Source organism: Talpa occidentalis, unplaced genomic scaffold (genome assembly GCF_014898055.3).
Source record: "Talpa occidentalis isolate TD23 unplaced genomic scaffold, MPIMG_talOcc4v2.1 talOcc4.3, whole genome shotgun sequence".
NCBI lineage: Eukaryota > Metazoa > Chordata > Mammalia > Eulipotyphla > Talpidae > Talpa > Talpa occidentalis.
The window spans coordinates 133,741,640-133,766,238 of NW_023603184.1; the positions used below are offsets into that span (position 1 = coordinate 133,741,640).

At 36.7% G+C, this 24,599-nt stretch overlaps 2 protein-coding genes and 1 pseudogene across 3 annotated transcripts in view; 2 read left to right on the forward strand and 1 right to left on the reverse strand.

Moving 5' to 3' along the window:
* The window catches only part of SPAG16 (sperm associated antigen 16), a 696,030-nt gene that overhangs the window by 663,458 nt on the left and 7,973 nt on the right, over positions 1-24,599 (forward strand). The window lies entirely within an intron of this gene.
* The window catches only part of VWC2L (von Willebrand factor C domain containing 2 like), a 106,844-nt gene that overhangs the window by 44,369 nt on the left and 37,876 nt on the right, over positions 1-24,599 (forward strand). The gene's annotated exons all lie outside the window — the stretch shown is intronic.
* LOC119256173 (40S ribosomal protein S8-like) lies at positions 18,619-19,241 on the reverse strand (annotated as a pseudogene).

The window sequence follows — 24,599 nt, forward strand, 5'->3', positions numbered from 1 at the left end:
AATTATTTACTCAGCTAATCATTATATGAAATAGAACAGTTGATTTCCACACCAAAGTTGCGTTGAAGTAGAGGCATACCTCATTTGATTAAATAAAGCACCACAAACAAAATCATTTAGCTCAGTGTGTGTCTCTTTATAAGCACCCGGTAAATCCAAGTTCCTTTCGTAGAAAAGACACTTGTCTTTTATTTCTGGTATATGTACTTCCTGGCACGTGGAGGCATGTCAGCATGATTTAACATCCTGATAGGTGATGCTTGTCTGTCACCTAAATCCTTGGTATACTAATCCTTAGTATTTTCCCTTGCGGGAATATACACCATGCTTTAATATATTTAATATTGAAATGCTTCCAAGAAAAGCATATTGTCTGTCATTTTGTTAGTGTAAATTTAAATCTGGGTCTTGGAACACACATGTCAGAAAAGGTCTGTCTCCCATTAATCTGTCTTAGAACTAACCTCTTCAGCCACAAGTGTTAACAGTCAGGAGAAAGACAACAGCCTCAGCTCACACTCTCCAGCCCTCAGTGGCTTTTCCAGATTGTAACTTATTTTGAAACTAAGCTTCATTTCATTTTTTATCATAAATACAAGGGTTTGGGTTTCTCAGAAAATACATAGAATTGCTAGAAAATAAAACAGTTGAAACATCTCTAAAATAAGTGATTTTGTTTTTTTAGAAATGTGTTAGGGAACAGTTGCCAAAACCAGTTGACAAAGTAGGGTATATATTTTTCCTTTTTTTTCTTTACATTCCCTCTTCATTACTTGAGAATACAGATTTTCATGGCATGTGACTTCCTACACCAAGTACACTCTGACCAGCACATACATGTGTGCCAATTCTTACCACCTGCCCATCCACACACACAGACACACACACATAACACAAACAAAAATAATCTCTGTACTATAGCAACATTGCTGGAACGTCATAGATGCTCCTCAGGTTACAGAAACAGTGAGGAAGGGAAAATGCAACCTTAGTGTGCTTTGTTATTTATGGCTTTTAGGTACATAGCTTTTTAACTGTGAAAATGTAGGAATTATACAATACCATACATATCACTTATGGTTTAAAATTGGTATTAAACTAGGACAGTGATTTCTCTGAAATGAAATGGAGAGGACGATTTCCTTAATTTTACAAGTTAGCATCTCTACAATTGGGAATTGTTGTATAATTAATAGTATGTCAGCTTAATTAGAAACTTTTTTCATACTGGCACATCAAATATCAGTGTATCTTAAAATCTTAGAATCTCTAAGATATGCTAGATTTAAAACCACCGCATTTGTTGGTGATGTTTGTTTTCCTGCGATCGTCAGCGTTTTAAAAAAATTAAGAAAGGGTAAAAACAATAGAAAATGAGGAAATGTTGAACAACAAAATAAAAGCTGATAGTGTGGCAATTCGTGGCAGAATTAAATATTGATGTATCAAATAATTTTAGTTGTATACCTGCCCTATCTTTCATAAGACACCATGATATCTTAATCACCTTTGAATTCCCTTTGGAATGCAACATAGTTCTAAGTAATTCAGTAACCTAACAACACATTGGTTGAACAGGTAAATACTTTTTAAATACTTTGTGCAAAATCATCTGGACCACAATTCTCAAATTTCTTAGGCATTTTCTCAAGTGATGCTTGTTTGACCAAAAAACACCAGACCTACAGAAATCTTTTTAAAAATAGTTCAAAATAATAGGACCAAATTGAAATTGATTAGTTTAAGACTGCATTTTTCTTAATAATCTTTGTTTTAGTGACATTATATTCTATATGTGTAATTAAAATGTCCTTATTACAACAGACTTATCCTAGCAATTACAACGAGATCTCCTTCCTGTTCACATAACTTCCACTAAACATTCTCTATTAAGATCTCCTGATTTCTTGTCTAGTCTTTTTGAGAAGGGAAAAGGACTTTTTCATTTTTGTAATCAAAATGCTAAGCACAATGCCTAGCTTATTATATTCTATACTGATTAAATGATATGACTAAATGACAGATTTTTAAAAATGGAAAATTGGTATTGCTAGTACTTACTGATAGCAGAACACAAAAAAGCTACTAGGAAGGTAACCATTTGACTCTGTGAAGCACGTGTGGCAAGTGTAATAATAACCTCTCCCAAGATGTCACATCTTATCCCCAGGGCCTGATGGTAAGTACCTTAGGGTAAAGGTACTTCATGGATGTTGCTAAATTTAGGGATCTTGAGATGGGGGTTTTCATGAGTTTATCCAGTGGGCCCAACATAATTACAAAGATCATGTTAACAGGGGCAGGAGAATCAGAGCTAGTAAAGATGTGATGCTAGAAGTAGAAGTAGGAGTGATGGGGAAACAGAACCCAGGGATACAGGCAGCACTGGGGCCTGGAAAAGGCAAGAACATGAATTCTTCCTGCCTTGCTGACTCACTGTAGATTTCTGATCTCTAGAATTGCAAAATAATACATGTGTGTGTTTTAAGTCACTAAGCTTATGGCAACAAATTATAACAGCCATAGAAAATTAACACAGCAGGTAAATAAGTGATAATTTGGCTTCCAATTGCAGGACTCCCAGCCCAAACAGGCAGAGACATAAAGTGCACTGGTGTTCATATTAAGAAGTCTGATATGAGGCAGAGGGGGCTGCTTCAGTGTCTCGGTGATATCATCAGTAATACCATTTAATTTCTTCTTTTGTCTCCACTCTGAATTTCTGTTGGCTTCATTCTCAATCCAGTTCTCTCATAATTTGAGAAGATTGCCAGTAGCAATTGGAGTTAAATGCTGGCTTGTCCACTTTTAGCTGGTGAGAGCCAGACTTCTTATAATTATCTACCTTGATAGACTTGGACTAATCAGGGTTCCCCTCTAGAGTGTTCTTCAGGGGACTACCTGTGACAAGGCAGGAGCCTGAACAAAATCAATTCTATTAGGAAAATAAGAGAAGTGAATGCATCCAGATAGGACACTACTAGCATTGCACCTCACCAGCACTTCGCAACCCCCTGTGATAAGAAGAGTATAGTGATGAAAGTACAAAGAATTCTGGGGGACACTGTGCCCTCCATCTGAGATCTAGGAAACAAGTGCCAGCTTTCTCTTGGCAATGTTTTCCCTTCTCTGTAAGGATGGTTGTATAATAGAAGGAGCAGCAGCAGTTAGTAAAAACTCCCTACTTATTCTGCCAGGCTCAGACTGGCAGTTAATCTGGACTTTTTTCCACCTGGGGAATGGCAACATGCCCAGCACCTTGGCTCATCACCTCACCGTCTGGCATACCTGCTGCAGGTTGCTCAACTCTGGATTAGATTGACACCAGATAGCCTCTTGTGAATCATCCCTAAAAATGGTGCATTCCTTTAAAAATGGTTACTTTTCTTTATCTACATTACTGCATTGAAATTTGTTTCTTCATGTATATTTTACAAGTATCTAATATAGTCATTCTGAGGAATTTGCTACTCAACCAGCTCTGTATCCTGGCTAAGTAATACAGGAGAAAAAAAGAGAGACAGGGAATATTAATTGGGTAGTTACAAAGTATTTGCTGAGCTATACACTTTATATTTCATTTAATTTCCAACTTTGAATGCATTGCTTTTTCCAGCTTTATGGAAATTTGAGAACTAAGTTGCAGAGCTTGTAAGTGTCAGAGCTCTTATTAACCTTGAGGCAGTATGATTCCTGAGTCCATGTTCTTCCTTTCACATTCCCAGGGACACCACCCTCAGAGTTGGACATCTGAATAGAGTTGACCTGCGAGAGTTGCCCCAACCTAACACAATCCCTGTGCTTTAGCAACTGGTCCTAATATCCTGGACGTAGGCTGGAAAATCTAAGGGGCATCAAACTTTCCCTAAATATGTTTGATATTTCCCTCATCAAAAACAACATGAAGAAAGATCATTCTAGACCAGTTCCAGAAGAAAGCTAGAATGGCTTTAATGGCTTCCTGAGCCCCTTACAACATGCTCTGCATGCAGTACACACTGGTCATCAGGATTGGGCAGGTTAATATGACTACTTGCCAGGTGGGTCTATCATTTCTCTTCCAAATTCCTCAATATTTGCAAGAGGATTGACATCAAAGATAGAGAAGAATTATCTTTCAACATTCTTTTATTTCCAGGGTCTCTATCAGAAGCTAGACACAAGTTTCCCTAGCCATATGTACAGCTCAAGAGAGCCCAGGCATCCATAACAAAGCATGAATGGGCTGGACTCTGAGCCACATGAGCTCAGAGATTGCATGTTACAAACACTATTTCTAACCTATTACAAGCACAGTCTCTAACCTACAAAATCATTATTATATGAAGTATGAACTAAATGAAAGGGGCAGCTTAGTAAATGCCTTCTTTTTTGCTGGAAAAAAAAATGTAAGGACAGAGCAAGATGGTGAAATGGTGGTGAACAGGACAAGATTTGTGTCCTTACTCAACAAAAATTATGGAACATTTGCCATAAACAAAACACTCATAAGTCCCAGACCGATGGTGAAGACCTTTAAAATAATGCAGATTCCACTGTGTTCATGGGATAGAAAAGAAAGGTCTTTTTACCCAATAGGCATTATATAATTTTTCAAGATTTGCAAAATGTTAGTGTCTGCCAGTAACTTAGAAATACTTTTCAATTGTCTAGAAAATGCCTAAAACCGTTTTCAGATATGCTTCTATTGAACTCTACTGAAATTACATTTTATGGAGTCCTGTGTGATTGCATCTGCTTTATTGTTCAAGAACTGTTAATAATGAGTGAGAGTTTTAATATGCAGAAAATGAGCAACAGAATGGGACCTACAGTTCTTTTATTTTTTAATAAAAAAATGTAAAGACCCTATTACAGTCAGTTTCCAGAAATTATTTACTGGCATATACATTGTTTAATTTATTTCTAATTTAGAGATAAATCAATGTATAAAGAAGTTAAAATAGAGCATACCTTCCAAATGAGATGACTCACAGGCTCTCAGGAGCCACAAAACATTTTTTTCATGGCAGTTGTGACTTGAAATCACAGAACAGAAATGATAAACACCACACACTCAGCAGCAGTGAGCTGAACGTGGTCACAACTGTTTGCATCACCATTTCCCATGGATGTTTTCCATGTTGTGAAGTCAATTATTGCTTCCACTTCTACATTAGTGTAATTGGTTCTTGCTCTCCAGAGGAGAATTTATTAAGGCAATTTCAGTAAATAAGGCAAAAGGGGTCCCGATTTGCTACTGAATCCACTGGGTACGAATAATCAGGCCCATCTTCCTCCAGACCCTATGGGAATTCTTGGCACTGCTGTGTCTATAAAGCAGTTTATGCTTTGCAAAGGAAAGCAGAAAGACACTTTATTGTCAAGAAAATTTGTATGCTTAGTGACAACAATCCTAAGAAGCAGTACCTTTCAAAATATTGATTATTACACATCTAAAGGAACTCTGAGTGAATCAGAGGATAGTACAAAGGCATGTACAATTCTCAATAATTTTAAATTTCTCAATAGTTTTAACTTCCCAGTTGCTATTAAGAAAATGCAGGCCAAAGCTAAATTTTTAACAGTTCCTGCATCACGCCAGATCTTCAGTCACTTTTAGCAAAATCAAGAGGTACTTTTCCTTTGGTAAAATTGTTCCAAGTCTGAAAGAGCACTGATGCCTTTTCCTGTGGGCAAGTTCTTCCTACAGAGTGTGAGACATAGGGAGGCAAACTTCCCAAAGACAGTTGCCTTTTTTCTGCCAACATTTTTTATTTTGAGTAAAATATTTTTGGAATGCCCAAGAGATTTTATTATTTGAATAAGGAGCTGGAACATCACACTTACAACCTATTTGGCAAACTTGGAAATGGAATCTAGACAGGGGAACTAGCTACAAACCCAGTGCTGCATTCTCCACACCTTCTGATGTTGAGTGTAGCCAAATTCTATGGGTGAAGCCAGTTCCAGGGTCTTCAGATGAGGGGAAGCTTCAGCATCTGCACCATCTCCAGGGGCACAAGGTTGACTATAGTTGTTTGGGCTCTGGAGAAGCCAGATTCAAAGTAATAGGCAATTTGTTACTTCATGCAAGCGGCGCAAAGCAAACAAACAAAAACCACTCTATTTAGAGATCTGTGCAAATATACCAAGGGCTTCGACAGTCATTTAATTCAGGTGAGGACAAGTAGTTCTGCCTCTATTATCTGGATTGTTGCCTGAACCTTCAGCTCTGCTTTGAAAACCAGGCTTTGCTTTGCATCCTCAGAGCAATATTAATTCAGAACTGACTTGGATTTGTTCCTTGGGCAAAAGGTTAAGTGATCCATAAATTTATTTCCCCGTAGATTTGGAAAAAGAAAAGTAAATATCACAGTGATTTGTTAGCCAGGTTTTGCAGCAACAGAATCATCGAATATCCCTCCTGTCAGCAGAGGCAATGCCATGTGGTGAATAGAAAATAATTAAAATATTTATGGCTCAACCACATGAGTGATGCCAATGACCAGAAAGATCAAATCCTCAAGGAAATCTGATTAATACAGAACGGCTCTAACCTGCATCATGTTTGACTAAGAACTAATTCCATTACAAATGTGCAAAGAAGCATAATTCATCCCTGCAAAATGGCTTTTTGTTAACATAACTTCACTATGAAGAAATGCTTAGTATCTCTAAACCAAAACATTTGTTGCAAAATAGAACTTATATTTTATGACCTAACCTTAGATTTTGTGGCTCCCTATCCAGTGACTCAACATTAGTACAATAAGAACCTTTATAACTCATGGCAGGTGCTGCTCTCTGCAGCAGATTCTGTTATTGCAGGTAATGGCCTTCAAACTTAAACGCTCTCATGGAGAAGCATGTGCTTGAAAAGATAATAGTAGTAGAGAGATTCTTGGAGATGGCACCTTCTCTCTCAGCAACAATAGTTCAGCTATTGAGTATAGCAAGCATGTGACATGGGTCTGTGCTCATTGAGTTTCCATATTGAATCTGAGCCGCCTCTTCTCAATGAGGACCATTATCCTCATGTCCCTTTGTGTCTCCAAATAATTGTTCAAAATGAAGTCAGAGACTAGGCTTTTCCCTCTGAGAACTGTTAGAATGTATGTCAGATACAGAAGATCAGGAACCATGTCATGAGCTTGTTCAGCTGTCTCTGCTGCTCTCACAAAGGCTATATTCCTGGGCCTTTCATAAAGGAACATGTGTCACAAAGCCCTAGGGCTTGCCATGTGATCCCTCCATAAGAGATCCTTCCTGACTTTGTGTTGAGCATGGGGTATTGCAGAAGTTGCATCCTGTCGAGAATCGTTTCCTCACTTTCCCACCGCCTAGACCTCTTCTCATTCAGCACAACACGTGTTACTTCTGCCAACAGCGAGATGAATGAGGAACATTTCTAACCTTCACTGAACTTAGCGCTCTGCAGTTTTTGTCACAAACAAGCTATTACATGTTGCCTGGTACTGGAAAGAGGGGTAGGTCAAAGAGGTTTCTAAAGTGAGAGGGGCATTTAGACTAGAATTGGAAGGAAACTCAGTGAGTAAAAGGAGGTGCATTCTAGCCAGAGAAAATACAGCAGGTCAAGACTGAGATGTGAGGGTGAGGTGGAAAAGAGATGATGAAAGGGAAGGTAATTGTGTAAATTGTGTAAATCATAATGCAAATAAGCAAATCTAGAGTTCTTAAAATTTATCATGTTGATGTTTGTTGAGAGAGAGAAGATGCTGGGAAAGCCTAGTGGAAGATGTCACAATTTTTCATGCATGTGGCCAACCTAAAAGTCTATGGATAAAACAATCATGCCTCTCAGCTTATTAGCACTGACATACTCCTTTTAACACATATTTTAAGACATTAAGTCCAGAATGTCAAAAACAGAACCATGACTTTGAATATGATATACTAACCTGTCCAAGACTATCTCAGACATTCCAATTTCAACCAAATATCAGTTCTCTAATGAATATATCAAGTAGAACAAAATTTAAAACACTATTTAATTATTATAGACTTTGCCTCTGCTTGATTTTTTGCCAGAAAGTTGAGTTGTCTGAAAAAATGTGCTTTTCACCAAGGCATGACAGTTACCACATGAACCATATTTGTTACACTTTACCCCCCAATAACTTTAATTTTTCATATGTAACTATCCTTTTCTCTTCAAGTAACACTTGTACTTGTTAGCACTCATTTTTTGGTCTAGAGATGATCCTGTGATGTGCCAGGTTATGGAAATGCAATAGAACAATTAATACGAATGTACTGCTAACCATGCGTCTGTTTCTCCAGTGTGATCTTTCACTCAGGAAACTGCTGGGTTTCAGAGTTGTGCCATAGTTCATAGAAAGGAGGAAGGTTTAGTAATTTTCCTCCCCACAAATCCTAACTCTGCTTTCCCCCTCCCTCCTTATAATAAGTAAAAAATGTCTCAGGCACCTTGGATACACGCCTGCGTCCGTCTCCAGGCAGAAGACAGATACTCACATGCCAGTGGCAGGACATGTTTTCCAGGCAGGAAAACTTTTTCATTTCTTCAATTTATGTAATAGGTCTCCAAATATGCCATCTGCTGATCTGTTTTCCAAAGCATATGGCTGCTTCTTCAATCAGAAATGTAGAAGATGAACTAGAAGTCATTTTTAGAAGGATAACTAACACACATACAATCATGTCCCTCCTCCATGTGTTTGAAACTCTATCCCTGGGTCAAGTTAGAATAATTAAAGGCCTAATTTTGGGATCACATTAGACCTGCCTTTTGCCAAATTGCTGTCAGTGAGTTCTAGTATGATACTTACTCTTTACACAGGTAAGACACAGTCATAGGAAATCCATGACAATGATTGCTTTCAGATACTATTGCAAATGTTCTGTTCTCTATCATAACTCTAATAGTCTTTATATCTTAAGCACTTACAAGGTGCCAGGTACAAGCTCATAGATTTCATTGTTTTAGAAGGCAGACAAGCAGGTAATTCGAGCAGGTAATACCTGGGTTAAGATTCTGGGTCCCTCACTCACTGTTGTATGTTCTCTAAAGACTAACTTAACTTCCAAGTGCCTCATTTATAAACTGGAATAGAACTTCCCGCATTTGGGTGTTACTGAGGGATTAAGTGACTTTATATACATAAAGTACTTTTTTCAGTTCGCAACACATATATTCAAATTATGTAAATCTTGTCTATTAGTATCTCATTTAAACCACAGTTTCCATTTAACATATGATTCAACATATGATGAAGCTGAGACTCAGAGCTTAAACTACAACCAAGTAGACATAATTTCTTGTTCTTTATATAGAGATTCAAGAAAGGATACTTTAATTTTTAGAGTTATATCTCTTTTTATTAAAACTATGAACTCATTTTCTGACTTGGCTGCCAGCAGGCATAGTTCCAAACTTGTAGTTGGAATGAAGCTATTGTGTTGAGGTTTCTGGTTGCCCTTTTTGAATGTTCTCTTTTTTCCATCATTCTAATTTTTTATTCACATTTCCAATTAGCCTTTCCATTGTATAGAACCTTTAATAGTTACCTCATAGCGTGTTCCAAAAAGGAAAAAGGTATGAATATTGTTTTCCTAATGAAGAGTACGCTGGGTAGAGAGGAAAGTCAGCTAAATATGGAAGAGTTTATCCAACAGGGAAGTTGTGTTCGAACAGGGGCCATTGAAGAATGAAAGCAGGGGCCTAGTTAGTATGAGTATGAAGTAGGTAGGACTACTTGCCGTTCGCAGTTGCTTGACTTCAATCCAAACTCTCATCAATCATATACAAATCTCCTGTGCACCAAACCCACTTAATTTAACTCCTCCATCCAAGTCAAATCTTTTTACACATCTTACATATCACTTCCTTTACACAATATATTCTCTACTCATCTTTTTTTTCTCTAACTTCTTTTTGTCTTCAATGAACAAGTTCAAACATAAGCTCTGTGAAGCAAGCTTTGTCTTCATACCCTTAGGTAATGTCTCTCCCTATTTTTGTGCTCTTATGGTATCGTAAAACTATTACTGCATTTTAATGATTCACTTGCTTTTACTGAGATATAATTGGGATATGATTTATCAATTTAAAATGTACAGCATATTGATTTTACTTGCATATGATGTGAAATAATTACCATGGTAAGCTTAGTTAATATCTATCATCTCATATAGATACAAAAGCAAAAAAATCATTTTCCTTGTGATGAGAACTCCTAGAATTTTCTCTTAACAAGTTTCAATATACTACCCAGTAGGAATAACTGTACTCATCCTGTTTGTATAATACATGTCATATACTTATTTCTCTAATAACTGAGAAGTTATACCTTTTGTCCACCTTCATATAATGCCCATCCCACCTATGATAACGACAAACCTAATCTCTTATTTGCTTATCCTTTTAACAAATATTCATTGAATGTCTGCTGTCTGACACTTTGCATTGAACTGGGATAATCATGCAAATGTTAGTTCCACTTTTAAAAACGGGACCCTAAATTATCCACCTGGGATGCCTGGAACAAAACAGGTCTCAATGATTGTTAAAGGACAAAAGTTGGCCAAATAAAATAATCCCAGAACTGTGTGATCACATTCTATTTTTAACCAAATATAATATTATTCTAAGTGGTCCTCTATTTTCTACCAGACTCTGAATACCTTTTATCATTAAAAAAAAAACCTTGCTAATCAAAATTTGCCTTCACTTAGAAAGTACAAAAGTGCATGTTACATTCCAAAGTGTCATTGTACCGTCATTTTTTTAATTTCTACCCAAGTGATGAAAAGACAAGAATGTCCTCTTTTTAATACCTTTAATAAAGTACAATAATCCTTGTGTGAAACTCTTTCCTGCTGGAGAGATACATATTTGTGAGAATGCTAGGAAAAAAAGATACACTTATTTCAGATCTGCTGGCCTAGAAAGATTTCCAAGCTCAAGAACAGATCTAGATTTTTGTGGAGGCTGGTATATAAAAAGTTAAAAGACAAAAGAAAATGATAAATAAAAATTTTTTGGACCACCCCCCTCCCAGGGCCATACAAGTGAAGGCCCCTAAGGCCCATGACTCACTTACTTCATAGTAAAACTGCCTGCGTTCATGATCTATTGTTAACAGAAAAGAAAATAGAGAATATTTATGATCGATACATTTGCCTAAAAAGAATTCAAGTCATTATATATTATGTGTATGTTATGAGCAGATGAAAACTACAGAAGATATAAAACAAATTATTGAAATCAACTTCATTGGGGGAATAGGGTAAAGTGATTGTGTATGTGTTCATCACTTTTATTTTAGTCATTAGCTATGATAATGGTGCTGTTTCAATTTCCAATATTAAAAACATATGCTTGTTGTACACTGTGATCCATGAAAGAAGGTATTCTACAACCGCTTTGGGATAATTCCACATCCTCAAAGGTAACTATGTAACTAGACTGGTTACTGGTTTTAGAAGTTCTGCTGTAGTTATTAAAAAAGCCATTCCTTTAGGAGAGCATTACTTATGTTAATAGACTGTTCCCCAAACCTCCCTAAACAAATGCAGCAAGAGAATCAGATGAGAGAACATGAAAGTTCAATGACCTATTATGGGGTTCCAGAAAAACTATGATAAATAAGACTACCCAGAGTATCACCTAGAAATTACATAAATCAATCATACTTTGAAACAAAGAGCAACATTCCTCCTCAGGATAGACAAATTTAAGATGAATGCACAGGCATATATAACCCACAAGAACAGAAAAGAATCAAGTAAGTCAAAAATATTTCTCTGGACTTCTGTGCAGGTACCACATGACTGTGGCAATACAATTTCAGATCAACTTATCATAAAAAGAAATTAAAGCAGATTCACACCAGAAAGGAATTTTTTTTTTCAAATAATGAGTTCCACCAAAATATGTGCAATCTAACTTATGTGATAGATTTATGCCAACAGCGTTTTCCAGCAAGAGATTCTATGATTCCAAAAGGCAGCATTTCATGGCAGTGTAATGCTAATGATTACAGCGTGTCTGATGGTAGTCCCAGGCTCATCTCTGAGCATGAAAGCAGATGCCTTTCTCTGAGGTGTTCTGACAGGCTGATATTAAAGAGCAGCATGTGTCAGAAGAGGTAGGAAATCCACTGGCCTCTCTGACAGATCTTACAGTAGAATGTTTGTACTGTCAGGGAGGTGGGTATGATAAACCTGAGAGATGACAGTAATAGGAGTGTTTAGGGAAGAGAACAAGCTTAATAGAGATGCCACTGTTGACAATAACATGCTTATGTTAAAAGAAAGAGTCCTGGCTTTCATTTTTTACTGGAAATTCCAAAGCCCGTTTTTGAATCTGTTTTTACTAGCTCTTACAAAAACACCTTTTAGTTCTTTGCAGGAGTGGGAGAAGCTAAAATGCCAGTCATATTTTCTCATCTGCTTTTTAAGATACCTCAGATCATCGTATCGTTGACATTCTTCTGTCAGGGCATTAGTCTGGACTGAAGCAGAACTTATGCAGAATTCTGAAGTGACTGTGAAATGATTGCCTCCTTGTCTGGAGTGCACTTCAAATTAACCTTGAAGCCCAAGCTCAGGGATGGTTATTACCCAACATTTGTACTGAAGTCCCACATTGTGCAGATACCTTGCAATCATTGTAGTCAACTATTCCATTATTTTGAACCACAAAATGTATGAAACAACATAATCTTTCTCTCCACAAATACATAGAAATTTGATATTTCTTACATTTCTATAGATGTTCAAGTTAATTATAGTGTCTATATCACATCTCCAGCAATGACCTACTTCCAAGTTATTTGAACTCTTCCAGAAATATTTTACTCTAACTCTGTATGCATGCTCAGTGATAGAGCATTTGGGAGAATGAATTGCCAGTTGTGAATTGATGCTAAATGAATGGGTATGCTTTTAAAAAAAGAGTCCTTTTCACTTGTGGGCTCTAATACTCATCTAATTATAATGATTTCAAATTCTCTCAAGGCTAAAATTAAACTTGGCTTCCTGGATAGCCAAACAAGTGACTATTCTACACCACCCAGCTCTCATTTTATCTCAGGCTCACTTTGAGCCTAAATTGGTTAAAAACAGTCATATTCTGAATACTGAATTAAATAATACTAAAAATATAATTTGAAAGGTCAGTTAAAACCCAATGCCATCCAATTAGAATGAGAGTAGGGCATTGTCACATTCCCCTCCCCAGTGAAATGGAAGAGACAGGTGGTGGTCCGGGCACACAACACTGGTTCTAGAAGGGATTGTTGGTCATGGTATTAATGTCCAACTGGATAGAATATGTGGAGCCAAGGGGAAAGTTACCAGAAGCACAACTCCAATGGAGAGCCAGATCAGATGAAAAAGATGGTCCAGAATTGAGCTGCCAGTCTATAGGAGAATTGGCAAAAGAGACAAGCCCACTTACAAAATTAATAGGCATAGACCAAGATGCTTCTTGAGAAAGGAGGCTTAAAGCAAGGGAAGAGCAAAGCCCAGAGATACTCCTGAGGTAGTGATCAGTCAGCTGCAGAGGACATTTGGTTAGTTATCTATGGATTTAGACATGGGGTTCTTACAGGCTGTAGAGTACACTGTTGTAACATTGGAGATCACAAAGCCATAATCTGACCTTAGTCTACATATATATGTAAAAATATACATTATATGTAAATAGTGGTATACAGAACCATGCAGCATGTGGATGGAGCCACTGACATGTGGTCATCTAGCACACTTGTTTGCTAGTGGATAGGGCTTGCTTGCTGGCTGTTAGATGTGGCCCATTTGCTACCTGCCTAGACTGCCATTGTGTATGGTGCACATGACCAGTTATGCTGTAGGAGGCACTTGAGGTTGACATGGCTGCAGAAAGTAGCTGCACAGCAACTAGACTGCAGGTGGCATGCTAGGGTTGGCTAGTCTGTTGCAGTGCACAGTATGTTCTGTTTGCTAGTTGACTAGACTGCTGGAAGTGTAGGGCACTTGCTGGCATTCGGGGCATGGCCAACTTGCTAGCTGGCTAGTGGGGGCTGGGAGTGGCTGGGTGGTCTTGTTTGCTAAGGTGGGCCCACTTAATTGCTGCCACTAGACTGTCAGCTATCTCAGCTCTTTCAGGGGTGAGTGTAGCTCTCATGAGGTGTTTGCCCTTAAGGTCCAATAGCATAGAGGGTGGGATTCCAAGATTGCACCCACCAGTGCTGGTATTAACAAGGTTGCAGGAGGTTGACAATACCATCTGCCAGTGATTCTGGTCTGTGTGTAGGCCCTAAAGTTTCTTGCTTCTCATACAGGTGCTGTAATAATGGTACTGTGCTTTCCCCACTGTATACACACCCATGGTTTGGGTGCTATTCAGTCCAATGCCATTTTTTTGTGTCCCAGGGTGAGTAAGTATGCATGTGGATGGTTCTTGGTCTCTACTTTTCTGTGCTTATTTCTCTCTGGCCTTTGATGTAGGGGTCCCAGGGGCTCGTCTGACTGTGCTGGATCAAAGGGATGGCATTTTAGGTGTTAGGCATAATCCTCCACTGATATCAGGGGGAAAGTTATGCATCTTGGAGATATCTTCCCAAGTTCTCCTCAATTCCATCCCCTCGCCTCCCTCCACCCAGGTAATATTTCTTTCTTTGTAAGAGTATATCTTTGTCTTTCCCATCCATCTGGGTGCTGCCAATTTAAACTTTGTTGAGGAATCTCTACATGTCCAGATTTCAGGTATATTTCTGGGTAAATTAATCTTTATTGGAGATTTGCTGGGTCTGCAGAAGGGGGTGAATACATGTTGTCCTTGTGTCACCTTGAACTCAATGCCTATTTTTAAAATTTTTTGAGAGAACTTCATATTGTTTTCCTTAGTGTGGCACCCACTTACATTCCCACTAACCATGCACAAGGGTTTCCTTTTCTCCATATCCTCACCAACATCTTGCTAGCACAGCATTCATTGAAGAGACTTTGTTTTGCATTGTATACTTTTGATTCCTTTGTCATAGATTAACTGTCCATGTAAGTGTTGGGATTATTTCTGGGATCCCAATTCTATTCCATTGTATGTGTGTTTTATTCCAATACCACACAGTTTTGATTATATATTATAGTTTGAAGTCTGGAGATGTAATGTCTCCATTGTTTAGAAGACTGTGCTTTCCCCACTGTATACTCTTGACATCTTGGTTGTAAGTTAATTGAGCATATATGTCTAGGCTTATTTCTGGCATTTCAAGTTTGTTCTGTTGACCTAAGTGTCTATTTTTTAAGCCAATACCATATTGTTTTGATTACTACAACTTTATAATATAGTTTGAAATTAGAATATGTGGTACCTCCAGCTTCATTATTTGTCAAGATTTATTTGACAATTTGGGGACTTTTGTGGCTTCTCACAAGAGTCCAAATTTCTTGTGTGTTGGTCTGACTGCTGACTAACTTATAACATGAAAAATGTCATCATTCTGTGAGTTTAAGTTCCTCTTCTGTAATGTTGAGTTTACCATTAGCATAATTTTGAGGAGTGAATAATACATGTGAAACACTTATGGAAGGTGAAGATCAAATAAGGAAAACTAAATATTTTTAAACTTCATCTTTTTCCATTAAAAAATTAATATTTTAAAGATCTCATGAAATATTTAAGTCTACACTTAACAATTAGACTACTTAATTTGTTAAAGTTAATTATATTTTAACTTTATTCTTATTCACCAAAATACAAGTATCACATGAAGCATGCATGAAATATGGTCAATACCAAGAGCCCATTACAATGACATAAAAGAAAAGAATGGGTATAGACACTCAAGGACAAAAGGGAAAGGATATCAGAATGGGGTGGAAGTATCAGCTGGAGACAAATGGAGGAGTGGTAACTGGCTAAGCAAAGTAGATGAAGCTGGGACCCAAAGTTCCTAAAAGGGAAAACTTTAAAATTAGTGAGGAATTTGCATCACAGAGTTCCCTAATGATTCTCGAACTGGTCTCACCAGTTACAAAAAATTTAGGAAAGAGACATACATCTGCTAAATTTGTAAAATGAGGAGTTCAAATCCCCTGAGAGGGCAGCTGTCCCTCTGAACCATGACTAAGAGATAGTTTTCTCTCCAGGAAACTGAACAGAAAGAGCTCTGAACTTCAGAACACAGGGCACAAGAAATGAACACAGAATAGAATTTTGACCAACTAGATTCTCAACTCTGCTCCCCTCATTGAGATCCTGTGACAGCCACTTGTCAGGAGTCATTGCTGGGGAACTGAATAGGACCCAAAGAAAATAGAGATACTGACATTTATGGATCACACAATAAAAATGTCAGTGTCTCCCACTCACAATTTTATCCCCATATACTCTTTCTCAGGAACCCCCAGAGGATACACTTATGTAACCAAGCTCTTGTTCAGTAGGTATGGTCTTCAGGAAGTAAGGATCCAAATATAAAATTGATGTATTTGACTATGTGCAGAATAGTATTGAAAGAAATTCTATGTTTTGAAGCAAATTTAGGAGTGATTAGTGAGAGGTAAATAGAAAACTAAGAAAAAAAAAACAGAAGTAAGCTGTAAGCAATACCCTATGTTGCTCAGCAGTGAACCATATGGGTAGATGTCATGATAATGTAACCACTGAATTTAATACTGAACCTAAAATTGTGAGCGAAACTAATTGGAAGCATGGAAAGATGAGGAGTGGGTGTAATTACATGAGTCTAATATTCTCCCTTAATACAAATTGCATAGAAAATGTCTGACATTGATTTATTAAAAATAGCTGTGGCAGTTATTGGGGATACAAATACCAAAAGAAAGAGTTAAAAGGATTTAAAATAGGTTCTTCTGGTTATGGACTGTGTGATGGGAGAGAAAAGTTACTTTTCATTATCTCCTGTAGAATTTGTTGATTTCTTTAAACATGACATATTTTCCTCCATAAAAATAAAAATACTAATTAAAAATGGAATTATCTAGCATGGAAGCAACATTACACTCCCTCCTCTTTAAAATAAATTGAAGACATTTTCATTACTTTCTGTTGCATTGAGAGCTCACTGAGGAACACAAGAGTCAGGGAGCAGGTTTGCAAGGCAAGACTACTACTCAAGCAGAAGTTCTTGTGCTATTTATTGAATGTTTGCAAGCTAATAAAAGCTGATCATGAGAGAGTGGTATGATGAATAAGGTCTGGGGGGTATGGGGAAAAAATGTTTATGAGGAACAGAAAAGAGGACATTGTGACCAGGGGAGCACAGTGACCATAGATTGTTCTGGGCAAAGGGCAATTTGTGTCAGCCGCAATATATGCTGATATTATCAGGAGAGCTATTCCTAGAGCACTATGGAGCAAGTCTCAATCATGTCAACCCGGGCATTCCTAGGTCTGCCTTGGGATGCAGGAATGCTCAACTGTGATACCAGATGACAGGTGTAGGTAACAGGTGAGGCCACATGAGATCACATATTGTGGATGGCATGCATGTACTTTATCCTTGTATTAGGTGAATGTTAATAATGTCCCACTCATTTGTGGGTTTCGTCTTGTCATGTTCCTCCTATCACCAGGTAGAGAAACTTGTTTCAAGAATACTTAAGAGTTGGGTTTTTAAAAAGGTTGCTGGTTGTTTTCTTTATGACTTGATCATTGAAAGAAATATCATATATATATAGTATGTAATTGATGATCATTGGCATACAGGTCTAGAAGAAAACAAAATTTCTTCAATTTTTGTTGCCAAAATTGCAAAATAATTATTTATTAAAGTAGGTAACCTTTCCTATAAGCCAGAATCATTTAGGTCAAGATGTACATGTGCAGAATTAAACATAACTCTACCATGTTTACATCTGACTGAAACAAATATTGTAGGCCCTGCATACTGTACAACACTCAAAACACAAAGCTAAAAAAATACAGAAAAATGTTATGTTATACATGAGAAATAGTGAAAATGAAAGTTCCTAAAACAAAGCAGCTTAGTCTTGAATTTGCTCTGAAAAGTTTTAAAGGCAATTCCACTCCTAGGTATTTACCCAAAGGACTCAGAAACATCAATTCCAAAGAGCACCTGCACCCCTATGTTTATGGCAGCACAATTTACAATAGCTAAGCTTTGGAAACAGCCCAAATGCCCAAAAATAGATGACTGGATCAAGAAGATGTGGTACATATACACAGTGGAATATTACTCAGCATTCAAAAAAGATAAACACACACAATTTGCAGCAACATAGATGGAGCTGGAAGGGATCATGCTGAGCGAAATAAGCCAGAAAGAAAAAGAAAAATACCGGATGGTCTCACTCATAACAGGAATCTAGAAAACCTAAATATGGACCAGGAAAAAGAATAACTATAAGAAAGAAAAAAATCAAAATCCACAAACAACTATGAACCAGAGACACTCTTTTTGGGCAAGGGGAGGGATTGGGGTCAAAATTGGGTTGCAATGGTATGGGGAATATAAAAATTTTAAAGTGAAAAAAAAATTAAAAAGGGCTAAAATTGTGCTCTTTTAAAAGAGACTCTTAATTTAGAAAGTCCAAGTAATGTCTAAATGTGTTCTTTTTTTTTTTTTTTTAAAGAACTACAAAGACTTTCATTACATGAGCTAAGTGAGGAGGGAGGAGGGCTTATTTGCCTTTCCATGCTTTGATTTTCTTCAGATAGAACTCTAACTCCTAGCCCTCCAGCACATAGCCATCTGCTTGGCCACACTGGCCTTGTCTTGCAGCGATGCATGCAAGAAGCTTGCCCTGCAGGAACTTCTCCTCCAAAAGACTGCTGGTTTTGGCGTTCTTTTTCCTTTCATCATATTTCTTCTGAATTTTCTCTGATCGCTTTTTGTTCAGGATCTCTTCTTCAGGAGCCAGCTTGGCTCCCTTCTTTGACCCAGGAGCAGTGCATAGTGGGACTCATACCACTGCCAGCATGGTGTGCTGTCAATAAGCACAATGCAGATCTTCACCAGGCTCTTGGTGTGGACCAGCTCATTGTTGGACACATTGTAGACAACATCAATAATCCTTGTTTTGCAAGTACAACACTCAGAGCCCCAAGAGAAGTTCCCTACATCCAGCCTCAAGGCTCAGTACTTCTTCCTGCCTCCCGGAACTCGAACTTTGTGTATGCGCCAAACATCAATCTTAGTGTTGTCAGCAGGGCGTCCCAACTCATACTTTCGCTTCTTGTGGTAGGGCTTTCTTTTGTTCCCGGTCTTACAGCATTTGTGTCAGTTGTCCCGAGAGATGCCCATCATTCAGTGGTGGCCAAGGAAAGAGGAGTCTGAATGTTTTCTTAATGGAATCTCTCTCTAGTCATAGAAAATGTACTATCAGGACTACGTAATCAATGCAAAGCAGATGGTAGAACAATTATCTGGTGTATTTGGGCACTACCATTGGCCAATTCTTGGAGTGTGGGCCAGGAAATTCTGTTTTCAGTCTGCTTTCTGATTATGATGGATAGTGGTTTTTAATGAAAATCTTTGTATATTTTAATTTCCATAATGAGCCGCATCTACATAGGCAACTCTTTTTAAAATCTAGGTGGAACTCATCACGATTTTTGCAATCTAATTGTTGAATTGAAATTGTGATTACTTTTAAATATGATCATAGACTAGTAATTATTCGGTAAATAGCTGCTTCCTGTACCATTATACAAATTTTTGTATTTTATTTAAGTACTTCAAATATTCAAAGCCATGGTATGGCTCATAATTTAGAAATGCCACTTTTTGAATAATTCAAGACTATGTTCAGAGTCAGACTTCTCAAAGACATTAAAGCACCTACTTTTCAGCACCTGAGATAACATAAGTGATATGTATTATATTTTAAAATTATAATTGAAAATGATCTACTGAGTCTTCAGTATCATTCTGACTCTGTAGGTGCTAACCTAATATTTCGACACATTGTATAGACACTTAATTCTAGAACACTTGTATTTCTCTTTTTATTTTTCTAACCATATTTTTAGTTCTAAATACAAGAAATGACTACACAGTGATGGTACTTATGTGACTAATTTTTTAGTCATTAAAAAATTCATTAATTAATCTGATTTGACCATCATCCAGGTTCAACAATTGTCAAGATTTTGTCAGTTTTGTTTCTTGTGTTTTATTCAAAAGCAATTTTTAAAGAATAGCTTTTAATTTTCAACACTGACTACAGCAAAAGTATTTTTCAGGACAATAGTTTCACAAAATACTTTTATTGTATATATTTTATACTTTCATATTATTTCTAAAATTGTATTTTCATTTCAGAAATACCTGAAATGTTTGTATGCAAAACTCTTTAAAAACATATCAAAATATTTTAAATATGTGCAAAATTATCACAGAAATTTAAAGTACCTCAACCTAGAAATAGTCCTTAGATAGTTCTCTTGAATCAGTTTTTCCCTGATAGATATTGCTAGAAATCTTTAAAAAAAAAAAAAACTTTGGAAATTGTAAAAATTTTATTCTGTTTAACAAGGGAAATTCAATGTGACTTGTTCGGACAGTGTGACAGTGTGTCTTTGGGGGGGTATAAGCTGGCATATGTATGCCACTCATTTTAATAATCATAGTATCTAGTTAATACAAAGGAAGTTTCTCATTGTGGAATATTTTCTTTACTAACAGATTGTCAATCAGGCATTTAGTTCTTTCCGTTCCTTTGCAACAGTAATTCCCACTTTACCCCATCCTCTCTGCAGTTTTCCTTGGCACTTTTCTGCATTTTATAATCCCGTTGTAATTTGAGGGACCCCACACTTCAATCTCTTTGACAAAATATTTGTGCTTGCTTCTTTGCAAAGCCAGAGGCTGTTTATTGTCCTAGGAGTCTCCAGGTGGTTAGAATATACCAGGCTGAATTTGTCACATGGAAAGACAATGGAAAGTAAAGCATTATTTCAGTGGCCGTAAATGGGGATTTTTATGTTTTCTAACGCAAAATTGGCTCTGGAATGACTATCTGAAGTATTTTGATTAATGCAAAATGTCAGTGTCTCTTAACATCTTGATCTCTTCCTTTGGTTAATTCTCATATACCACGTATTGCACAATGAGCAATCGGTGCTGGACCATTACTCCTTTCAGCCAGACTCAGTTCAGGAATAAGCACAGGGTCCAAATCTAGCCAGTGAGGGACATTTTTGACCCAGTATGAAACTAATGAGTAATGGAGATGTTCTTTTCATGCACCTTGAATTTGGGAGGCTATGAACCTTATATTTGCTGGGACCTCCAAGTGTAGAGAACCTTTTTGAGAATAACTGCAAACTGCAGAACTAAGATATGAGAGATGGTATCTTTATACAGCCTCACTTCAAACCTCTAACCATTAGTGGGGGGTGCAGTGGATGTTGATTCTCAACAGTGAACACCTGAACCTTAAGTAGTAGTTATTATGCAATGTTACTTTTAATTTATTTAGGGGGGAAAAAAAGCACGTGTATAAATTTTTCATCAAATTTTATTTGTCAGTAATTTAGATAAGGACATAATTTGGGGAGTACAGACTCACATTGCAGCAAGCGCACATGCTGAACTTACCCTCTACCAGTGCCAACAATATCATGGTATCCCCCATTCTCTCCCTTTTCTTCCTCCCATCTGGTAAGCACTGTTTTTGCGATCTTACTTGTGTTGTGTTTTACCAATTTGCTTCCTTTGGCTATTTATGTTCCACAAATGAGTACAACCATCCAGTAATTGTCTTTCACTTTCCATGTGTACAATCTTCCTAGGGGAAAAAAAAAATCATTCCTACCTCTTAGTTGAACTATTTCTGGAGTCAGTCTACTTGTATTTCTGTGTTATCAATATACATCCTTAAACTGTTTTCTCTTTGCTTCTTGGAGTTCATTTTCTTTTACTTTCAGTGAAAATGCCCTGACCACTATTCTATTATACTGAGGCAAGTCAATGTTTTTTTTTTTTTTAAATATGTTGGCAATACAACTTTGTCATCTTTGTCTCATGTGCATATCTAAATCATTGTCTCTCACTACTCTAACACCAAGTAGTCTTTGGTGCCCTTAATCGCATAGTGTTTACTAGATTTTAGCAAAAGCCTATTTGATACAAGTGAAATGCCAGATTAAGAGAATAACAGAGACCGTGTGATTAGAAAGACTAAGAGCAAACTCGTTACATGTTTCTTTAAATTTCTGAATGAAGTACAAAGCCCAGTTATCAGAAGACAATATACTAGAATATTACTTTAGATTTCCATAAAGATGCCCTCACAGAATTATGAGTTAATATAAATTTATTTAGCACTTCATGTAGCAGCCAAATGAGCTTAACTTTCTGGCATTAACTACCCTTTCTCCCCAGGCTATAGAATCCAAAACGTGTATAGACAATCTTGGGCTGGCAGTCTTGCTCTAAAAGTAGCCCTGTTATCTTGAAGTTGCTTTTCCATGATTCACTACCGTTATGTGTGTTTATAAGGATTACATAATAGAAAAGTCAGAAAAACATAAGCAAAGGATAAAACCACTAGTTTCCATTTATTAAACATTTCAAATCATTTAGAATGTGTAGCAGTTAGGTTTGTGTATTTTCTCAGATAAAAAATTGTGGAAGATTTGCAATTTAGGCAGTCTTTATGAATTCAGAGTTTTAATGATTTTCTTAAAACAAGCAGATTATTACACTATATTTAGTCATTCCAAATGCATATAGCACTTTAAGTCTTGGTATTCAAGACATTCTTTGTCCCATTTTGGGAGGAGGGAATGACATCATCTTGGCTACACTTTATCACTTATGTGCATCTTTTTTACTGTGACTATCAATGGGTAACGGTGCTGACTTACCACTTGACCGTGGATGGTGTGACCTGGAGTAGTAGGAAAGGATGAAGTTCTAAAAATAAGGACATAATTATTAATAAGTCATTACCTTAACATTAATTAAAGAAGTTACTACTGACACAAAGGTCCATGAAAAGAGATACTCCCAGAATTGATTTCTGAATTTCAGGATCTTAAAATGCAGTAAATGCTCTTCCAATAAAAGGTAGAAAATGTGACATACTCAAGGTGGGTTTATTACTTCAAATACAACTTTATACCAATAACTTTATGATATAAAAACAAAACTATAAGCCTTCTGGTCGTATCTCTAATCATGAACAAAAAGGAAGAAAATATAGCAGCTAATTTGCTCTGAACCATATATTATCAGAGGTAGAAATGAACCAAAACTAGACTGTCCTCTGACATCAGCAAAAGTTTTTTCTGAGATGTTTGCAAAGCTCCAGGTGCATGGGGTCCCTGAATAAATATTATTTCAACACTGATCAGCTGCATAGGTGAAGAACAAGTTAGGAAACAGGTCTACAAGGATTTCTTAATGAAAGCAGGTGGCTGTTGATATTCTAAATAGATTCAATAATTAGTTAGAACATACTTAGAACTTTAGGTGCATCTCACAAGGGATTTCTGTAATATTCAGAAAGATAGCGCATGTAAGAAACACCTGTTCAAGAATATCATCATTCATGCTGTCCTAATAGAAGGAAATATTTTTGAAACTATGTATGGAATGACCAAAGTTTATGTACCTAACGAGACTTTTTGTTTTATATACATGCTAAAATTTACGACTTTCTTGCATTATAAGATAACTGCCTTCCTAAATAAGATATGGAATTCATGTCAAAGACAAAAATATTAAACATACTCTGTGGTACAAAATTGACTTGCTTAGCATTCCATCCCAACCTTAAGTAATGGCAGATTTTATCTTCAATCTTTCAGCATGTTGTACCCATTAAATACATAATCTATTCCAAGCAAGGTAAACATATCTGCTTCATTAGAGCCCTAAAATAAGATATTAAAGTTTTTCCTGCTCTCTCCTCTGTCAGCTTTATGGCATGAATTTCTACCCAGAATTTTAAATGCACTTGTTTTCCAGCCTATATTTGGACATTGACACAAATGAAGCTTTTTTGAGATAGTACTACCTACTTGAGAAAAGTAAAAACCCTTTAGCAGAAACAATAATAGTAAAAATTACTGAAAGTTTATAAACTGTCACTAGCACTTAGGCAAGTTAAATTCACAAGTAATATTTTCTTACTGTATTGATCAGCAGTAGGGTGCAAAATAAACTGAATCAAATTTTACATTGCCTTCAATGGTGTTTTTGAAATTCTGAGTAATGAACCAGGTTGAACCATTAATGCAAATCCTCAAAACTTAAATACTTTCTTGATACTTTTCATTTTGAGGCATCTTTTAAAGAAACAACAGATGCCTCTCCACATGCATTCTAAAAATCAATACAATTAATCAATAACACTCTCCACAGGTAATAAATGCTGAGAATCATTTCTGCCTATCTATATTGAGTCAGAGAATTGCTTCAAATTGGTTCTGATGTGTATAAAAATCATTTCCTTATTGATCAAAGCCTCTCCTCCTCTCTGATATGTTATTTCATATATGGTACATGATTGTTTTAAAACTCCATTTATGATAAACACATTTATGATCTGTGTGCGAGAATAATTTGGAATGTAAAATGGGTTTTTGTTTCTTTGGGGGAACATACTGCTCAAAATTTAACCAAAGTATGAATAATCATGAGAAATTACTG